Source organism: Talpa occidentalis, unplaced genomic scaffold, assembly GCF_014898055.3.
Source record: "Talpa occidentalis isolate TD23 unplaced genomic scaffold, MPIMG_talOcc4v2.1 talOcc4.6, whole genome shotgun sequence".
Classification (NCBI taxonomy): Eukaryota; Metazoa; Chordata; class Mammalia; order Eulipotyphla; family Talpidae; genus Talpa; species Talpa occidentalis.
Window position 1 is genome coordinate 104206302 of NW_023604972.1, and position 13507 is coordinate 104219808.

At 35.5% G+C, this 13507-nt stretch overlaps 1 long non-coding RNA gene across 6 annotated transcripts in view; it reads right to left on the reverse strand.

The window, feature by feature from the left end:
* LOC119260187 (uncharacterized) overlaps positions 1 to 13507 on the reverse strand; it is a 142767-nt gene that overhangs the window by 22949 nt on the left and 106311 nt on the right. For all 6 annotated transcript variants that reach the window (XR_008549400.1, XR_008549401.1, XR_008549402.1 and 3 more), the window contains 2 exons: positions 10201 to 10385; positions 9593 to 9681 (listed from right to left, as the gene is read on the reverse strand). This is a non-coding gene — a long non-coding RNA (uncharacterized LOC119260187). The remainder of the gene's footprint in view (positions 1 to 9592; positions 9682 to 10200; positions 10386 to 13507) is intronic.

Here is a 13507-nt window from a genome sequence, read left to right on the forward strand (position 1 = left end):
CTGCACTTTTTTAGATGCTTTCCAAACTCCCTATCTCCAACTCCCCTCATCAATTTTACTATTGAGCCTATATAGTGTATGTTTAAATCCAACTATTATATTCAATTGTTTGCTATCTGTTTGGAACTTTTATGTATTTTTCTGTCCTTGTTGTAGTTCTCATTTTGCTCATCAATTGTTCTCCTAATTTCAGTGAGCATGCTGCTTTGAATTCTTCTCCCTGTGATTTACTTAGTTCTCTTCCATTAGGATTTTTCTCAAGGGTTTTGTCTTGATCTATCAATTGCAGTGAATTCCTCTGCCTCCTCATTCTGTTTGATGCTCCTTGTTTATTTCTTCAGATTAGGCTTGTTTCCTTAGTCCCTTGGTAATGGTGTAGTAGTTGAATTGAAGTTTTCAGGGTATTGGCCTCGTGTGTTAATCACGGAGGCTGGGCTTTCTATTTTTGTATAGGTTTAGTCCTCATCACCAATCAGGATGACTGGAGTTCAAAAGCCAGTATGGGGTGATGACCCAAGAAACTAGTCAATGAGCTGGGGCCTGAGGAGGTGGGAAATGAAGTTGCTGCTATAGTGTGCTAATTGCCATCAGATTAAAGCCAATTCCATTGGCAGTGCTCTCTCAGAAGACCCAGAGAGCAACTGGCCATTCAGTTGCAAACTATTTCTGCTCTCAGCAAGTTCTGAAGACCAAGTTTTTCCCCTACAGTAAGGCAAGACCAGAATAGTCATGAAGTGTGGCCTGGGGTGACAGACAGGCAACATGGTTGCATTCTATGTAATTGGTAAACTGTCCAAATGCCAACTGAGCCAGAGCAGTGGGAGGTGTGGAACTTTCTCAGTACCACCCAAGCTAGCTGCAAACAACCCTAGATGCTGCTCCCAGTGTTCAGCACAGTTCTTTTAAATGCAGTGGCTCCAATACAGATGCATGTATGCTGTGCCTATGGGATAAAAGATAACTCCAGAATCCTCTAGTCTTCCATCTCTTACCTCCTGCACTATCTTCATTTTGATATAAACATTATTCAACTTTTAATAACAATTTTTATTCTTTTTTATCTGTTCCTTATGCCATTACTACTCTTATAATTTCTGATATATTGTGGCAGTTCTGAAACAATGTTTTTTTTAATGTCTCATATACTTACTCCCCTACTTTCGTTACATGTCATCTCTTAAGGTTTTAGTATTTATCTCATCAATTAGGTCAAAAGATGACTTTTTTGTTTTCCTTTGTCAATGTTTTCCTTCAAAGAATGTAGAATTCCCTTGCAGTCAAACTAAAACAATCTATATAATACTTATATGTTTATAATAATTTCATAATTTCCATACTACACAATGATTTGTAGACCTTCAAATACTGCTCTCCGTGCACAGGGGACCATGGTGATGGTGCACGGGTGCCTTGGGGAAGGAAATTCTATGGGGACTCAATCTGAGAGGGTAGGGGAGAAGAAAATACTGTTTAAAAAAATAATAAAATAATGGGGAATATAAAAATAAAATTAAAAAATAAAATTAAAAAAACAAATACTGCTCTCCTTGAAGTATTATATTGCACATGGATTATGTTGGTAATGCTAGGAAACATCAGAAAATGACATGTAGTTCATTTGACATTTGGATTCCTCTCTTTTGACATTACAGGGGCTGTTTCCAAGAAGTACATAGATGGTACTAACTCAGTACAACTGTTAAAGCAGCCACAAGCATGATGCTTTTAACATTGCTCCTTTGATTGCTCTCTTCTCTATCCTGAATCATTTTTCTAATCATATGTCATTGAAATTTTAAAGTTCACTATGACTTTGTCATTCTAGTGATAGCAGCCACCCTTACCATAATTAAACATAAACTACACTGATAGAATTTCTACACTTCACTCCTTGCTATGCCTCATTCCAGAGGCATACATAAACCTAAAGGAAAATAAATTGTATTGCAGGTACCTAAATAAATATTTTCTTAACTACCTATAGGCAATCTCTCTGATAATTCCTTGAATCTGAGGGCCAAATATAGATTTCCTTAGAACATATTATTTTCCATATGCTTTTTTCATTTATGTAACTGTCAGTATTTACCAACACTATTAGGAATAATTAAAAGAACAAGTAATCTCTTCTCACAGCTAAGGAAATATTAGATATCCTCATATAAAATTTCCATAGATTTGAAACTATTTGCTTTCTCCCCTTTCATTGCTGAAAGGAATTATCTCTTTGGAACAGTAATTCTCAAACTATGCTCTGAGGTATGTCAAGGGTCCTTCTTAGAAGATGAGCGAAGAGAGTAGACACGAAGTAGAAGGCACTTCAGGTCTAATTCATTGAGCAGAACATCGGTTTTGTCTACAACTTATTATTTTGAAGTAATTTGAAATGTACAAAAAAGCTGCAAGCATAATATAAAGAATGCCTGTATATGTGTTTGATCCAGATTAATTTTTGCCACAATTGCTTTGTCATTCTTTCCTACTCTTCCCCCAACATTTTCCTTCTCTTTTTTGTAAGTTACAAACTTCATGTTCCATTACTAAATACTTCAAAGTGCATTTCCCAAGAACAAGGATATTCACTTACACTATCACAGTAAAATAATCAAAATTAGGAAATTAAATATTAATAAAGTGCTGACATCTAACCTATAGAGTCTATTTAAATTTTGCCAACAGAAACAAAATGTCCTTTCTAACAATTTTTGTTTTTCTGGTCCAGAATTAGTCATTTTGTCTTTCACTACAATGATATTTATGAATAATACAAGCAACTTTCTTTTGTAAAAATTCCTCCCCTTGGGTTTTCTAATATTTTCTCATAATTAGATTTAGATTTTCTATATAGCATCCATGGAAAAAATGCATAATGTGTTTTCCTCAGTGTATCACATTAAGAAGCGCATGATACTACTTTGTCTAATTATTAATGTTAACTATTTAAGAAGTTAAGAAAATGGTTACCAGGTTACTCTACTGAAACATCTTTTTTTTCCATTGTAATTAAAGAGTAATTCATGAAGAGAACTTTTAAGACTGTAAATATCCTAGTTCTCAACTGAGGGTAGAGGTAGGAAACAAAAGGGGTAGGAGACAATGGTGGATGGTGACAGATTATGGGTGTTTTGGTAGTGTGCATAGTTTAGTAACATACATTTCAAGAGGTGTGACTCTATACCACTAAATCACATACATTGTTGTAAACCTACCTCAAGTCCATAAACAATATAATTATTTTTACAAAATAAAATAGATATCCTAGAACTTATCATGAAAATCTCACCCATTGGCCTTAGCATCCATTGATGTATTTGTCTGATGATTAAAAAGGTTCCAAAATATTTAAGACATTTATCCAAAGAAGAAATGCAAATGGCCAATAGGTATATGAAAAAATGTTCAAGATCCCTTATAATCAGGGAAATGCAAATCAAAACCACATTGAGATACCACCTTACACCAGCAAGAATGGCACATATCAAAAAAACAAGCAACAACAAATGTTGGCGAGGATGTGGTGAAAAAGGAACTCTCCTACATTGCTGGTGGGAGTGCAAACTGGTCCAACCACTATGGAAAGCTGTCTGGAGGTTCCTCAGTCTACTAAAAATGGAGCTACCATATGACCCAGCAATTCCACTCCTAGGGATCTACCCAAAGGACACAAAAACACTGATTCAAAAGAACATTTTTACCCCTATGTTTATTGCAGCACTATTTACAATAGGTAAAAACAGTAAACAACACAAATGCCCAAAAATAGATGACTGGATCAAGAAGATGTGGTATATATACACAATGGAATATTAGTCAGCAATCAAAAAAGATACTCATGCCATTTGCAACAACGTGGATGGAGCAAAAAGGAATTATGCTCAGTGAAATAGACCAGGAGGAAAAAGAAAAATATCGCATGGTTTCATTTATAGCAGAAATATAGAGGAACCAAATAAGACATCAATGTAAAAAAAAATACAAAACACAGCAAAGCAAAAACAGACAATTGAAAATCAGAGACATCCTGCAGGGAAGGAGGAGGGAGAGGGATCAGAGGGAGGGAGGGAGGAGCAGAGGGGACTGAGGTGATGGTGCACAGGTGCATTGATGAAGGAAACTATGGGGACCACACCTGAGGGGGTGGGGGGAAGCAAATATTGTTTAAAAATGAACAATGATGTAAAAAAATTTTTAAAAATTATTTAAATAAAAAAGTTTCCAAAATAGTGATTTGCTAACAATATTGTTCCTTCTACATTGATTAGTTGGTATATCACCCCCTTGTTGTTGTTGTTTTTTTATTGTAAGTGTGGACTGCAGGTTCTTTTAAATTAAATGAATTATATTTCATTTGTCTCATTACTTTGAGACAATCTTAAATTGTGTCTGATTTAGCATATGATCTGACTCCCAAAGCATTTTGACATGGGCCTAACATTTTGAACCTGCAATACCACTTTCATTTATTTTATATTTTAAACTTGTTTCCAATTAATGTTATTAATGTTTTTAAAAGTTTGAAAATGGTTGTTCTTCAATAATTCCTTTTTCTCCAATGTTTTTCTTATTTTAGGTCAGTTATATATAAAGAACATAAGAGAAGACTGAGATCAAATGATGGCAACCCTTATGTTTCTATCACTAACTGGCCACCATGCTAATCCTGCAACCTTCCAGATATGCATCCACATGCTTGGTATCTAGTGCCCTTTGCCTGGAAAACTCCCCACCTGTGAGCTCACTTCCACATCACCTTCAATTCATCACTCAAATGCTTCTCACGGAGGCCTTTCAGACCACTTTTATAATATTAGAACAACAGTTTCAAGTATTTTAAAGCACTGTTTGAAAACTTCCTTAAAGAGGTTAAATTACACAAACACAGAGAATCCAAAAGACTGCTATGAACATCTTTGGGTCAATAAATTGGAAAATGTGCATGAAATGGACAAATTAGACAAACTCCTAAGGCTGAGTCAGAAAAAAATAGAAAATGTGAATATTAAATTACATGTAAGGAAATTACAAAGGTAATCAAAAGTCTCCCCCCCCCAAAAAAAAAAAAAAAACAACCTAGGAATCATTTAGTTTCACTTAGGATTTCTTCAAAACTTTCAGAGAAATGGGCCTCCTGGTGGTGCAGCGGGTTGGCACCACACTGTGAAGCTGTCTGCAGCCTCTGCAGTGTGGGTTCGATTCCAGCCATCCAGGGAGAAACCCACATGGCACAGCAGACCTCTTCTGGCTTGCCAGCTGCTGCCCTCAGCAGTGTACTTCAGTCAGTCTGCATGATCTGTTCCCCGCTCTGTCTCTGGTGAATCCTCTCACCCCCTCACACATCTGACCTGTACTCCAGTTCTTGTATGCATAAATAAATAAATCTCTAAAAAAATTTTTTTCAGAGAAACTGATACCTACCCTTCCCAAATTCTTTCAATTATTTAAGAGTGGACACTTCCAAACACTTTTTATGAGGTCAGCATTACCCTGATACCAAAAGCAGAGAAGGATAGCACAAAAAAAGAAAACTACAGACCAATACCTGATGAATATAGCTGCAAAACCTTCAGTAAATATCTTAGCAAACCAAATGTATCAATACATTAAAAGGACCAGACCAAATAGGATTTATTCCAGAGATGCAAGGATAGTCCAACATATACAAATCAATTAATGTAATTTATCACAACAACAAATGGAAAGGATCTGGACAGAGGTGAAAGGGATATCCCCACTCAGGAGGAAGACAACAGGATCATGTTTATGGAGAACTTAGAGTCTCATACATTGGAAAAGATTCTTTAGGAGCTGTTCCTTCAATTCCTGTCATTGATGAATCTTCCAAGTATACTTTTTTGTTGGTGTTGTTCTCAGAGCTTAAGTTCTTACTCTTCTGAACTAGCTAACCAAAGTTCTGAGAGCTACAGCTCTGGAACACATGTAATCCAGCACTGCATAAGATGTATGCCTCTCATCATAAGATGCCAGCAGCGAGTTCTCCCTGGTGGCCCGCAGGTTAATATCTCAGTGCTATCAAGCTATCACTAGCCACTGCATCCTGAGTTCGATCCCCAGCCAGGGGTCTAACCCACATGGCACAGCAGATTTCTCCTGTCTCGCCCGTTGCTCTGCTCAACAGTGTATTTCAGTGGATCTCCTGTTCTGCTCCCCACTCTGTCTCTGGTAAATCCTCTCACCCCCGGTACCTCTGGCTTACACCCCAGTTCTTCCATGCATAAATAAATAAGAATAAATCATTAAAGAAATAGATGCCAGTAGCACTTAAAACATCATATCTGTGTCTTCCTCATTAAACTGTGTTCCAGATCAAGAGGCTGGACCCAGTTCTCATGAATGGACTCACCAGCAGCAGGGTATGAATATAATTGGGGGACAGAAGCAGGCAGTCAGGCTAGCCAGAACTGTCTATAATTGAGCTGACATTTACCTCTTTGATGATTCCCTTGTCTGCAGTTGATGTTCATGTTGGAAAACAAGAAAAAGTAATCACTTTTCATACTTTTGAAAAACAAGAATCATGTTTTAGTTACCCACAAATCCATACTTCTGCCACAGGGAGATCTTGCTGTTGTAATGGAAAATGGCAGAGTAGCATAAATGGAAACTTACTGGAAATGCTGACTAAAAACAAAAACCTTATGAATTCATTTCAGCCCTTCAGTGAACAAGATAAAGGTGAGAAACAATGAAAAATAAACCAAAGAGAAAGTGAACCTAAAAAAAAAAAGGATAAAAATGATATGATTATAGCAATATATGCAGAGAAAGCATCTGACAAGATCCATCATCCATTTATGATAAAATCCCTCAAAAAATGGGTATAGAAGAAATGTTCCCAACATACATACCTCAACATAATAAAGGTCATAAATGACAAACCACAGCTAACATCATACACAATGTTGAAAAACTAAAAACTTTCCTCTAAGGTCAAGTGTAAGACAAGGATGCTCAGTCTCACCTCTACTATTCAGCATAGTATTGAAAATCCTAGCTAGACCCACTAGGCAAAAAAAAGGGGAAAAAAGGAACCCAATCTGTTACAGAAGAAATGAAGTCATCACCAAAGCTGTAGTGGCAGCGACAAAATCAATATACAAAATTTTGTTGTATTCCTAGAAGAAATAGCAATCAAAATAATCCCATTAGAGATCAGATCACATCAGAAAGAATTAAGAACCTATAGAATAAAATGCAAGAGGTAGAAAACCTGTACAGCAAAAACTAAGGCATTGTTAAAGAAAAAATAGAAAAAGACAGCAGAATGAAATGGAAAGATTTTCCTTGCTCATGGATTGGAAGAATTAACTTGTTAAAATGGCCATCTTGTGTCACTTATTTGTGGAACATAAAGAAACCAAACAAGACCTAAAACGTGCATGGGTTATAAATCAAAACTACATAAATATAACTTCAAAAGAAGAAAAATGAAAACTCCTTTGATGCCATCCCTTCATTCCCAAAGTTTCATTTCAGTTCTAGATCTAAAAGGAAATAAGTATAGTTCATGAATGGTTAAGTTAGAAACATTATCTTAACCCTTACTGGTTTATTTTACCATACAGACTGACAAACTTTCTAACTGTAATCTAATGTACACATAGTCCTTCTGGGTCATGGAAACAAAGTAGAAACAAAGTATGTTACCTACACTGCTGTTTCTGACTTCCTTATTTGATTCCTTTTGCAATTCACTTCCTTATTACACACAGCACATCCACTTTTCTAACATCTGCTGTGAATTAATCTAATTTTAAAGCTGTTTGATAAATAAAAGCATCAATAAACAATAATGTAGATTTGTCCTTTCCTATGGTATATCTTTGTGTTTTCCTATGGAACAATCTTGTTTTTCCTAAGTAAATCTTTGAAAATCAAACAAACAAAAAAATCCCGCAACAAAGAATCACTGATAATAACCAATATCAAAGAGATAGCCATAGGTTTTACAAGTAGTCAAGTGTTTTCACTGGATTTCAGCAGACAAACTCACTTTTCCCTGAGCACGTTAAATCAATGTACAATTCAATGTGACTGCATTTCATATATTAGGTTAAAAGTGTTCTTGTTAAGCAACAGAACAAGTTCTGTGACTTAGTAGGCTTACCCAAAAGCAAACTCAGTAATCCATTATCACATCTCATAAGTATCTTAGCAGATCTTAAGTTTTCAACCACCATAATTGGTCTTTTTCTAAAACAACTAACATGTTCAACACCATATTGTTTTCACCTGCTATGTTAAGGGCATTAGGGTGGCTAATTTTTCCCCTCAATATCTATTCTTTATTAATCTTTTAAGTTTTCAAGATGCTTCTGCATGGTATTCAATACATTGGTCAACATAATACCTACATAAGTAAAAGATTAAAAACCACAAAATGATGAGATAATGGAACATATTCCTGCCAACATGTAACTTATTCTTCAAGGATTAAATGATGTATATTAAGCTATCCTTTAATCTGGCTACCGAGTGAAATCCTTGAACAGTTTACCGATGATGCATGCCGAAGACCTAACTCAATTTCCAAGATGCCTATTTTAGTTCTGTAAAATCTAGGTGATTTAAAGTGACATTCATGCTCTCCCTCACAAAAAAATATCATGTAAATTCAGTAGCCATTTGTTTTTTTTCACTATAATTATGTTAATTATCCCACAGTACTCAAGAGTCTCAGATAAAAAGCATACCATAGTATTTAGTCTTCTGTCATATAAAGGACCACATTCATCACATTATGAAATACAACTTTTTGTTCTTGAAGACTAGATCTAAGCTGTCTAATACTATAGTCAGTAGCTATTTGTGGCTGTTAAGTACTTGTAATGTATCTAGTCCAAATTGAGACATGGCATTAGAGTAAGATACACCTTAGATTTCAAATATTTAATGTGAACTTACATTTAATAAAATGTACATTATCTCACTAGAAATTTTATGTTAAGTGTTGAAATATTTTAATATATTGGATTAAATAAAATTTAATATTATAAATTTCACCTGATTTATTTTTCAATTTCAAACTTTTATCTGTTGCCAATCTCCTAACCTGATGACTTAACCTTCATAGATAAATAAAAACAATCCCACCATATGAATTCTCTGGACTTCCCTGTTTCTTTTTACTTTGACTAATATGATGACAAAAACATTGTCATTTACATATGTGACTCCCATTTTCTTTCTGTTGAAGAAGACTAGTCTAGATCACAATTATGAGTTCAGTTGTATAATATATCAAATATATCCTGCCATCACACTCCTATTTTTAAGATTGTTAGCAGATCATCAAACCTCACAAGCAACAGCAGAAGAATAAACCTAAGTGAATTCAGTTTGTAATGAATAAGTAATAAATCTTACACACATCAATGATATCACAGTTGTTAATTGGGCAACATGGTAACTACCTGCTTACAAATGACTGTCAATACTATTAATTTGACATAACCCAAGTTTATACATTATATTTTTATTACCATACTGAATAATCTTATAAACAGTTTTCTATGTACTGGATGTATTTATTTAAATATAATGGGAATTTTAAGTCAAAACTTTAAATCATTACCTTCCTGTTAAGAGGCAATTCTCCATAGTGTTTCTGTGTGTCTCCAATTAGAAATAATATATTTCTCCAAGTTAGAAGCATACTGTTTCCTGATGAAGATAATAAAGATAACATCAGCCTCCAGGACAAAGATTGAATGGGTTTGCTAGTGGTCCCCTTGCAAGATTAGGAGGACACATGTCCACTGAGTACACAGATTCGACCTGGATCTCACTCAGTATTACAGGACTTGGGGGAACAGATAAGGTCAGGAAGATCATGCTGCCTACTTTTCTTGGAGTAATGAACTACTTAAATCTATCTGGGCTCATCACTTTTTTATTGCATGAATCTATAGAAATGTGGTGAGACATACGAGAAGCTCACTGATACTTAGGAAGAGCTTCACACTCTTTTCATGTTCTTAATCTTTGTAGTAATACCACTATCTATTCCACTGCCCAAGTCAGAAACCAGAGCATATCTTGGCTTCCATCCTTTAATTCAACACCCCACCGCATCTAGTCCGTCATCAGATCCTATTTATTCTACCATCTAAATTTCTCTCAACTTGTCTGCTCCTTTCCCTACTCCCCTTACCTTTACCCAACTTAAGGTAATCCACTCACCTATAGGCATAATTTGCATCACTCCTGCAGTATTGCCCTACTTCATCCATTTTTCACATTGCAGCAGGAATGATGTTTATGTCATCTCTTTGCCTTTGAGATAGTCAAAACTTCTTAGGATGACAATGCATTTCAAGGTCAAGACTTTCATAAGTTTCTGGAAATTTCATTTCTGATTATCTCACCTGGATGGGGGCAGGAAACAGAAAGGGAAAAAAGAGACATTATCCCACTTGAAAATAAAAGAGCAAAGGATAAATTGGTGCTGTGCCAGCAAGGTACAGGGCAGGTTCTCAATGGATCCAGGCAGACAGGAAAAGGAGAGTCCCGAAGCCCTCGGTGGCTTTCTCAAGCTTTTGCACCATTTTACACCATTTGTAGTGAAGCAACCAGGTGCAGAGCAGAAACAGGGAAGCCAGGGGGCTGGAAGGCCTTGTCAGCAGGCCCCTGTCAGCCTCCCAGCTCCCAGCAAATCTTTACTCTCTGGGTTCTCTCTGGTGTTGTTTCATGGCCCTGCCTCTTGTAGCCATTCCACCTTTGTCTTCATTGCACAGTCTCTGAGTAATGCCACCCTTATATCCCTGACCTCCTAAGCACAAGTGTGCTTACTTCTGCATGCCCACACCATATGCCAGCTGTCCATCGTCAGCCACGCATGCCCTGAGCCCGCACTCCCAAATGCCTTCTGCATTCAAGGCCACCAGTGAAAGCCAGAGGTCAAAGGCACAAAAACCTGACCAATCTTCATTTACCCTACAGTTGGGTATAGTGGACCTTAGTGAATGTGTCATAGTTTCTCTCTTACTTATTCATGAAGATCTGAGCCCCACCTAACTTAATGACTTCCTCCCTTAAAACTGGCAACAAAAGGGGGCCCAGCATAAGTCAGATGGGCTAATATAATTTTATTCATTGTCAGTCACATTTATTCTGATGAAGAGAATTTTCAGGTTGCAAACAAATATTGTGCCTTCTTGTGACTAGACATTAGGTGAGTGATTAGTGTCATCTGTCTTTTCTATTTTGGTTCATGATACTCATCACTTTCCCTTCCTCCAACTTCAATTAGTGATTGGTTGTGGCTGAAGAAATTTTGATAGAGATAGCTAAGCAAAATCCAACTCTTTGTAACAAACTGATAGCTTAAGTATATTACTTACATCACTATTACAGGCTGAATGGAAAATACTGGAAAGGAAGTGTATTAGAACTTTCCAGAGAAATAGAAACAATAGGATGGAGGAGTGGGTGTGTATGTGTATAAATATACACATAAGCACATATATAAAGAGATTTATTATAATGAACTGGTTCACATGATAAAGTATGCTGAGAAGTCTCAATCAAGCCCTGTGGTTGGCAAGTTGCATACCCAAGAAAGTCAATGGAATACTTCCAAGTCTTAGCCCAAAGGCCTAAAAATCACAAGAACTGATGACCATAGATGTAGTTGAAGTACAAAGGCTTGAGAACCAGCAGAGCTAAAGGTATAAGTTCTATACTGAAAGCTAGCAGGCTCAAGACTCAGAAGTCAATTTTTCAGTTCCAGTCCAAAAAGAAAAAGACCTACATGTCAGTTTAAACGGTTAGACAAAAGGTGCTCCTTACTCATCTTGTTTGTTCTATTCAGGCCTTAAACTGATTTGAGAAGGTCATATTAGGGAAGGAAATTTGCTTTGCTCTGTCTACAGATTCATCCAGAAATACCCTCACAGTTAGGTAGGCACATAAAATTAATCATTGCAGCAGGCAAGAAGCTGAGAACCAATAATTTCTGTCAAGTAGAAAGTATAAGACTCTCAAATACCTTAGAAATAATCTGATGAAGAATTTTTATTATTGCTGCATAAATGGATATACATATTAGGGTTAAAAAAAACAGTCACACATGGTGCACGGGTGCATTGGTTGAAGGAAACTCTATGGAGACTACACCTGAGGGGGTGGGGAAAGCAAATATTGTTTAAAAATGAACAATGAGAAAACAGAGTAAAAGACAGATATCCTGTTATTTCACTCATCTGTGGAATATAAATAACCAAAGAAACAGACACAGGCAAATTATAGTCAAAACAAAGCAGTGTGGAGTGAAGCCTTAAGAGTCAAGGCCTTGAAAAAGTAAAACATAACTGAAGATAGTTGTTCACTCAGATTACTCTCTTATGCTGCCTCAGTGGAAAATATAGCCAGGTCTGATTTTGAATTCTTGTTCTTCAACATGATGGGTGGATAGATATTTAATCTCAGAGTTTCAGTTCATTTATCTTAAATGAGGGAAAATAGTTCTTACTAGGCTTTTGGAAACACTGAACAAGAGATACTAAAGGCATGTATGTATGTATATATGTTTGTGTATTATGCATGTGTACATGTGTGTATGTGTATATATACCTAAATACAAACACAAAGTTGTCAGAGTGAAAAAAAATGAACAATGATGTAAAAAAATTAAAAATTAATAAAAAATTTTAAAAATAAAAAAATTTAAAAAATAATAAAAAATAAGATCTAAAACAAAAAAAATTCACACAAAATATGCAAGGGAGCACTTCTACACACTAGAAAACTAAGATTCAGTGTTACAATTCATACTTCCTGAAGCTACAAATACAAATATATATATATATATATATATATATATATGACAGAGAATATAATTTATCCAGAGATTCTTGGAAACAACAGGTTATATATGCTGTATTACATTGTTACCTTGAAAGCATCATAAAGTAGACCAACCAAAAACTCTCATTCAACTTGAATAGTCTATATTTACCAAAATATTCTATTTTCTCTCAACTAACAGGCCAAACATTTCATATAATTGTTAAGGCTTTGATATAGCTACAGTGTAGATCTTATTTTCTTCTTCCTTACTCCAAAAAATGCAGTAGGAGACATTATTTTTACCTCATAATATACCAACACCAAACCTTTCATTAACTATGTTTACCTTCTAATGTGCTTATTAGACCTGATGTTTCTTCATCTTGAGTAGAGATAATAAGATACTATATTATAGAAATTAGTCAACTATAGAAAAGTTATAGTACATCTTATCACTTTATTAAAAAGTTCTATTGTAAATCTTACTACTTTATAAAAAGCAAGTGCAAGTGTTTTAACAGAATGATATTGTTTTCTGCTCTACTGCTTTGCATGTAGTAAACACAAGTTAAGAAATTCTATTTCCAGAAGCCTTCTGACATCACTGATTATTGTTTTGCATAAACAAGGAAATACCTATTAGAGCTGTGTATTCAGACCAAATATCAAATAGTTGGAGTGGGAGGTACTAATGGAAACA